Source organism: Lynx rufus, unplaced genomic scaffold, assembly GCF_022079265.1.
Source record: "Lynx rufus isolate CCGP_SWC_20201006 ecotype Redwood Valley unplaced genomic scaffold, mLynRuf1.p SCAF_10, whole genome shotgun sequence".
Taxonomy (NCBI): Eukaryota; Metazoa; Chordata; class Mammalia; order Carnivora; family Felidae; genus Lynx; species Lynx rufus.
Genome location: NW_025814824.1, coordinates 28,192,179 through 28,200,776, shown reverse-complemented (window position 1 = coordinate 28,200,776; position 8,598 = coordinate 28,192,179). Strand labels below are relative to the sequence as shown.

Genomic DNA, 8,598 nt, shown 5'->3' with positions numbered 1-8,598 from the left:
AGGAACCAGTTCCTGCCAGGGAACTTGCTGGCACCTCCAAACACCCAACCCTGTGCTTCTGTGGAGCCAAACCTCCGGCAGCGGATCTGACTCCCTCCCGCTGCCACAGGGCCCCTCCTGAAGTGGATCACCTAAGGAGAAGCGAGCTAAGCCTGCCCCTCCTGCCCCCGTGCACCTTGCCTACCCACCCCAGCTAATACACCAGATCCCCAGCATCACAAGCCTGGCAGTGTGCAAGTAGCCCAGACGGGCCACGCCACCCCACAGTGAATCCCGCCCCTAGGAGAGGGGAAGAGAAGGCACACACCAGTCTGACTGTGGCCCCAGCGGTGGGTTGGGGCCAGACATCAGGTCTGACTGTGGCCTGCCCACCAACTCCAGTTATACACCACAGCACAGGGGAAGTGCCCTGTAGGTCCTCACCACACCAGGGACTATCCAAAATGACCAAGCGGAAGAGTTCCCCTCAGAAGAATCTCCAGGAAATAACAATAGCTAATGAACTGATCAAAAAGGATTTAAATAATATAACAGAAAGTGAATTTAGAATAATAGTCATAAAATTAATCACTGGGCTTGAAAACAGTATAGAGGACAGCAGAGAATCTCTTGCTACAGAGATCAAGGGACTAAGGAACAGTCACGAGGAGCTGAAAAACGCTTTAAACAAAATGCAAACCAAAATGGAAACTACAACAGCTCGGATTGAAGAGGCAGAGGAGAGAATAGGTGAACTAGAAGATAAAGTTATGGAGAAAGAGGAAACTGAGAGAAAGAGAGATAAAAAAATCCAGGAGTATGAGGGGAAAATTAGAGAACTAAGTGATACACTAAAAAGAAATAATATAGACATAATTGTTATCCCAGAGGAGGAAGAGAGAGGGAAAGGTGCTGAAGGGGTACTTGAAGAAATTATAGCTGAGAACTTCCCTGAACTGGGGAAGGAAAAAGGCATTGAAATCCAAGAGGCACAGAGAACTCCCTTCAGACGTAACTTGAATCGATCTTCTGCACGACATATCATAGTGAAACTGGCAAAATACAAGGATAAAGAGAAAATTCTGAAAGCAGCAAGGGGTAAACGTGCCCTCACATATAAAGGGAGACCTATAAGACTCGTGACTGATCTCTCTTTTGAAACTTGGCAGGCCAGAAAGAATTGGCACGAGATTTTCAGTGTGCTAGACAGAAAAAATATGCAGCCGAGAATCCTTTATCCAGCAAGTCTGTCATTTAGAATAGAAGGAGAGATAAAGGTCTTCCCAAACAAACAAAAACTGAAGGAATTTGTCACCACTAAACCAGCCCTACAAGAGATGCTAAGGGGTCCCTGTGAGACAAAGTACCAGAGACATCACTACAAGCATAAAACATACAGACATCACAATGACTCTAAACCCGTATCTTTCTATAATAACACTGAATGTAAATGGATTCAATGCGCCAACCAAAAGACATAGGGTCTCAGAATGGATAAAAAAACAAGACCCATCTATTTGCTGTCTACAAGAGACTCATTTTAGACCTGAGGACACCTTTAGATTGAGAGTGAGGGGATGGAGAACTATTTATCATGCTACTGGAAGCCAAAAGAAAGCTGGAGTAGCCATACTTATATAAGACAAACTAGACTTTAAATTAAAGCCTGTAACAAGAGATGAAGAAGGGCATTATATAATAATTACAGGGTCTATCCATCAGGAAGAGCTAACAATTATAAATGTCTATGTGCCGAATACCAGAGCCCCCAAATATATAAAACAATTACTCATAAACATAAGCAACCTTATTGAGAAGAATGTGGTAATTGCAGGGGACTTCAACACCCCACTTACAGAAATGGATAGATCATCTAGACACACGGTCAATAAAGAAACAAGGGCCCTGAATGATACATTGGATCAGATGGATTTGACAGATATATTTAGAACTCTGCATCCCAAAGCAACAGAATATACTTTCTTCTCGAGTGCACATGGAACATTCTCCAAGATAGATCATATACTGGGTCACAAAACAGCCCTTCATAAGTTTACAAGAATTGAAATTATACCATGCATAATTTCAGACCACAATGCTATGAAGCTTGAAATCAACCACAGGAAAACGTCTGGAAAACCTCCAAAAGCATGGAGGTTAAAGAATACCCTACTAACGAATGAGTGGGTCAACCAAGCAATTAGAGAAGAAATTTAAAAATATATGGAAACAAATGAAAATGAAAATACAACAATCCAAATGCTTTGGGATGCAGCAAAGGCAGTCCTGAGAGGAAAATACATTGCAATCCAGGCCTATCTCAAGAAACAAGAAAAATCGCAAATACAAAATCTAACAGCACACCTAAAGGAAATAGAAGCAGAACAGCAAAGGCAGCCTAAACCCAGCAGAAGAAGAGAAATAATAAAGACCAGAGCAGAAATAAACAATATAGAATCTAAAAAAACCTGTAGAGCAGATCAACGAAACCAAGAGTTGGTTTTTTGAAAAAATAAACAAAATTGACAAACCTCTAGCCAGGCTTCTCAAAAAGAAAAGGGAGATGACCCAAATAGATAAAATCATGAATGAAAATGGAATTATTACAACCAATCCCTCAGAGATACAAACAATTATCAGGGAATACTATGAAAAATTATATGCCAACAAATTGGACAACCTGGAAGAAATGGACAAATTCCTGAACACCCACACTCTTCCAAAACTCAATCAGGAGGAAAGAGAAAGCTTGAACAGACCCATAACCAGCGAAGAAATTGAACCGGTTATCAAAAATCTCCCAACAAATAAGAGTCCAGGACCAGATGGCTTCCCAGGGGAGTTCTACCAGACGTTCAAAGCACAGATAATACCTATCCTTCTCAAGCTATTCCAAGAAATAGAAAGGGAAGGAAAACTTCCAGACTCATTCTATGAAGCCAGTATTACTTTGATTCCTAAACCAGACAGAGACCCAGTAAAAAAAGAGAACTACAGGCCAATACCCTGATGAATATGGATGCAAAAATTCTCAATAAGATACTAGCAAATCGAATTCAACGGCATATAAAAAGAATTATTCACCATGATCAAGTGGGATTCATTCCTGGGATGCAGGGCTGGTTCAACATTCGCAAATCAACCAACGTGATACATCACATTAACAAAAAAAAAAGAGAAGAACCATATGATCCTGTCAATCGATGCAGAAAAGGCCTTTGACAAAATCCAGCACCCTTTCTTAATAAAAACCCTGGAGAAAGTCGGGATAGAAGGAACATACTTAAAGATCATAAAAGCCATTTATGAAAAGCCCACAGCTAACATCATCCTCAACGGGGAAAAACTGAGAGCTTTTTCCCTGAGATCAGGAACACGACAGGGATGCCCACTCTCACCGCTGTTGTTTAACATAGTGCTGGAAGTGCTAGCATCAGCAATCAGACAACAAAAGGAAATCAAAGGCATCAAAATTGGCAAAGATGAAGTCAAGCTTTCGCTTTTGGCAGATGACATGATATTATACATGGAAAATCCGATAGACTCCACCAAAAGTCTGCTAGAACTGATACATGAATTCAGCAAAGTTGCAGGATACAAAATCAATGTACAGAAATCAGTTGCATTCTTATACACTAATAATGAAGCCACAGAAAGACAAATAAAGAAACTGATCCCATTCACAATTGCACCAAGAAGCATAAAATACCTAGGAATAAATCTAACCAAAGATGTAAAGGATCTGTATGCTGAAAACTATAGAAATCTTATGAAGATAATTGAAGAAGATTTAAAGAAATGGAAAGACATTCCCTGCTCATGGATTGGAAGAATAAATATTGTCAAAATGTCAATACTACCCAAAGCTATCTACACATTCAATGCAATCCCAATCAAAATTGCACCAGCATTCTTCTCGAAACTAGAACAAGCAATCCTAAAATTCATATGGAACCACAAAAGGCCCCGAATAGCCAAAGTAATTTTGAAGAAGAAGACCAAAGCAGGAGGCATCACAATCCCAGACTTCAGCCTCTACTACAAAGCTGTCATCATCAAGACAGCATGGTATTGGCACAAAAACAGACACACAGACCAATGGAATAGAATAGAAACCCCAGAACTAGACCCACAAACGTATGGCCAACTCATCTTTGACAAAGCAGGGAAGAACATCCAATGGAAAAAAGACAGTCTCTTTAACAAATGGTGCTAGGAGAACTGGACAGCAGCATGCAGAAGGTTGAAACTAGACCACTTTCTCACACCATTCACAAAAATAAACTCAAAATGGATAAAGGACCTGAATATGAGACAGCAAACCATCAAAACCTTAGAGGAGAAAGCAGGAAAAGACCTCTCTGACCTCAGCTGTAGCAATCTCTTACTCGACACATCCCCAAAGGCAAGGGAATTAAAAGCAAAAGTGAATTACTGGGACCTTATGAAGATAAAAAGCTTCTGCACAGCAAAGGAAACAACCAACAAAACTAAAAGGCAACCAACGGAATGGGAAAAGATATTTGCAAATGACATATCGGACAAAAGGCTAGTATCCAAAATCTATAAAGAGCTCACCAAACTCCACACCCGAGAAACAAATAACCCAGTGAAGAAATGGCCAGAAAACATGAATAGACACTTCTCTAAAGAAGACATCCGGGGGCGCCTGGGTGGCGCAGTCGGTTAAGCGTCCGACTTCAGCCAGGTCACGATCTCGCGGTCCGTGAGTTCGAGCCCCGCGTCAGGCTCTGGGCTGATGGCTCCGAGCCTGGAGCCTGTTTCCGATTCTGTGTCTCCCTCTCTCTCTGCCCCTCCCCCGTTCATGCTCTGTCTCTCTCTGTCCCAAAAATAAAATAAACGTTGAAAAAAAAATTAAAAAAAGAAGACATCCGGATGGCCAACAGGCACATGAAAAGATGTTCAACGTCGCTCCTTATCAGGGAAATACAAATCAAAACCACACTCAGATATCACCTCACGCCAGTCAGAGTGGCCAAAATGAACAAATCAGGAGACTATAGATGCTGGAGAGGATGTGGAGAAACGGGAACCCTCTTGCACTGTTGGTGGGAATGCAAATTGGTGCAGCCGCTCTGGAAAGCAGTGTGGAGGTTCCTCAGAAAATTAAAAATAGACCTACCCTATGACCCAGCAATAGCCCTGCTAGGAATCTACCCAAGGGATACAGGAGTACTGATGCATAGGGGCACTTGTACCCCAATGTTTATAGCAGCACTCTCAACAATAGCCAAATTATGGAAAGAGCCTAAATATCCATCAACTGATGAATGGATAAAGAAATTGTGGTTTATATACACAATGGAATACTACGTGGCAATGAGAAAAAATGAAATATGGCCTTTTGTAGCAACGTGAATGGAACTGGAGAGTGTGATGCTAAGTGAAATAAGCCATACAGAGAAAGACAGATACCATATGGTTTCACTCTTATGTGGATCCTGAGAAACTTAACCGAAACCCATGGGGGAGGGGAAGGAAAAAAAGAAAAAAGAGGTTAGAGTGGGAGAGAGCCAAACTATAAGAGACTGTTAAAAACTGAGAACAAACTGAGGGTTGATGGGGGGTGGGAGGGAGGGGAGGGTGGGTGATGGGTATTGAGGAGGGCACCTTTTGGGATGAGCACTGGGTGTTGTATGGAAACCAATTTGACAATAAATTTCATATATTAAAAAAAAAAAGAACTTAGGATTTCTCAGTTAAAAAGGACAAAACATTTTCTTAAGAGTGTTAGTTTAGGGCACCTGGGTGGCTCAGTCAGTTAAGCATACGACTTTGGCTCAGGTCACGATCTCATAGTTCGTGGGTTTGGGCCCCACGTCGGGTTCTGTGCTGACAGCTTAGAGCCTGGAGCCTGCCTCACATTCTGTGTCTCCCTCTCTCTCTGTCCCTCCCCTGCTCATGCTCTGTGTGTCTCTCCCTCTCTCTCAAAAATAAATAAACATTAAAAAATGTTTTAAAAAGAGTCTCAGTTTGATTATTACAAAAAATTATAAACAAAGTTTTTTCTTCTCTTTAATGGCCAATGGCCTAAAAATACAAATTTTCTATGCTTTGTCTTTATCAGATTATTCAAGAAAACTGAGTCTTAATATTAAAAGAGCTAAAGTTTGTTCACTATTGTATAACCTGCAGCATTTGCCTTTAAAATCTTTTATCCTTGGCCCTCCTATCTCAAGGTGTCATCATGAGAGTGACATCTTCCTTACACTCTGCATGGAATCATTGATATGCATCTCCATGATGCCCAGGGAAGACAAGGTGACCCAGAAGTCCAAGTACTTCTTTAAGATCATCCATCTTTTGGACGATCATCCTTCATTGTGGGAGCAGACAACGTGGGTTCCAGGAAGACGCAGTAGGCCCGCATGTGTTTGCATGGGAAAGCTGTGGTGCTGCTGTGGCATGATCCCCATGATGTATGAGGTCATCTGCGGGCATCTGGAGAACAACCAGCTCTGGAGAAACCGTGGCCTCATATCTGGGTGAATGTGGGCTTTGTGCTCACCAAGGAGGACCTCAGCGAGATCAGGGACATGCTTCTGGCTAAGGTGCCAGCTGCCGCCCGTGGTGGTGCCATAGCCCCATGTGAAGTCACTGTACTAGCCCAGAACACTTGTCTGGGGCCAAAGAAGACCTTCTTCTCCCAGGCTTTAGCCATCACCACTAAAATGTCCAGGGGCACCACTGAAATCCTGAGTGACGTGTGGCTGATTAGACTGGAGACAAAGCGGGGGCCAGCGAGGCCACAGAGCTGAATGTGCTGAGAAACTCCCCCTTCTCCTTTGGGATGATCACCAGCAGGTGTTTGACAATGGCAGCATCTACAACCGTGAAGTGCTTGACATCACAGAGGAAACTACATTCTCACTTCCTGGAGGGCGTCCGCAGTATTGCCAGTGTCTGTCTGCAGATAGGTCACCTGATTGTTGCCTCACTGCCCCATCCTACCATCAATGGACACAAGCAGGTTCTGGCTTTGTCTGCATGGACTGGTTACAGCTTCCCACTTGCTGAAGCCATCACCACCACTGCTGTACCTGCTGCTGCCCTCAGCCCTGGCCATAGTTGAAGCAAAGAAAGAGTCAGATGAGTTGCATGAGGATATGGGATTTGTTGGTCTCTTGATTAATCACCGAAAAGCAACCAATTCAGCCCATTTTATTTGTGGAACAAGGGAATAAAGGCTCACTTCTCTTCAAAAAGGAATCTTTTATTGTCAACTTGGGTTGAATAGTTAAATATTGTTGCATAATGATCTGTGATCCTATTTAATCAAATGTTCAAATATTTTGATTTTTTGTAACACACACTTTCCAAAATCAAATTCTAAAATGAAGTATTTTGACCACAATGCAATTAAAATATTCCAGAGGATCCATGGAACGTTTTCAAGAGATTTGGTCTTTTTATAAAAGGAAGATATTACACAAATTAGGCTTATTTCTTATGTTAAATTACATAGGAAGCAATGTCAAATAATGGATACTAACACCCCTAGATTATATTTACGTAGAAATATGTTAGGAAAATAAGTGTTTTAGAAATTGTATGCAACTCCTAGAAATCTGATATGTCCTGAGATGTTTGTTGTGTGTCACAGAAACCACCAATTTCCTTGTCAACAGCCTTGTCATGATCTCTCATCAGATCTTTAACCTTGGACATTTTAAGTCTTTTATCATTTATAGACAGTTAGACTTTTACTCAAATGCTTTTATGAAAGCTTCTGCAAATGTGTTTCATCTGCAATGAGACCGATGGAAGGAACTCTTGCGTACAGATTTCTGATAACCTCAAGATCATAAAGCTGAACTGGGTAAGAATTTCCAGAATGAATGGAAGATCTAGATTCAAACAGAAGAGAAATTAATACCATGAGACTGGATGAACAGTGGATGATTATCATTTTTATATATATATTTTGAAGCATTTCTGATCTTTAAATGTTTTTTCCAGTATTAAAAAAACTGTTTTAAGCTATAACTTGAAAAAAGCAGCCGTTTCATAAAACATGCCTTTGTGAAAAGACTGGGACACTTATCTTTTTCTCCCTACCTGATCTGTCCAGAATTCAAAAACTTTCAGTAAGTATTCTTATATGTTCATGACAATATGTTAATTTGCATAAGTTGAATAAGGATCTGCTCTCCTTGTAACAGGACACACTCAGAAACTCTGGTTACATCACCAAGGCTTTGACAGAAATGTCATATTCAAGTGGGGACTTGCACAGACACAGATATGACCAGACTTCTTGAAGGAACTCAGGCAGACTTTATGGAGCCAATAAAGCCCATTGGAAAAACAGCCTGATACTTATATCTGAGTCTTTAAGCAAAGCAGGCAGTTTTTATACATTGTGACAAAGAGACAACAAATTCATGATGAATTAACAGGATGAAGAAAACAGATGTTTGGGACTGTTAATTAGTAAAAAATCCTAAGAAACTTTTTCTCATAAGCTATGCTTTACAGCAGTTTCATCATCAGGCCACGTTAAAAAAAAAAAAAAGCAACGATTACACTTTGCAAGCAAATTGGTCTTAATTTGGCTGTCCTTGGTAAAAATGAGGGTGATTATAGAAAGAAACATTA

The 8,598-nt window shown here is 41.0% G+C and overlaps 1 pseudogene; it reads left to right on the top strand.

Moving 5' to 3' along the window:
* Nucleotides 1-6,243: 6,243 nt before the first annotated feature.
* On the top strand, nucleotides 6,244-7,348 carry LOC124525177 (60S acidic ribosomal protein P0-like; annotated as a pseudogene).
* The last annotated feature ends 1,250 nt before the right edge of the window (nucleotides 7,349-8,598 follow it).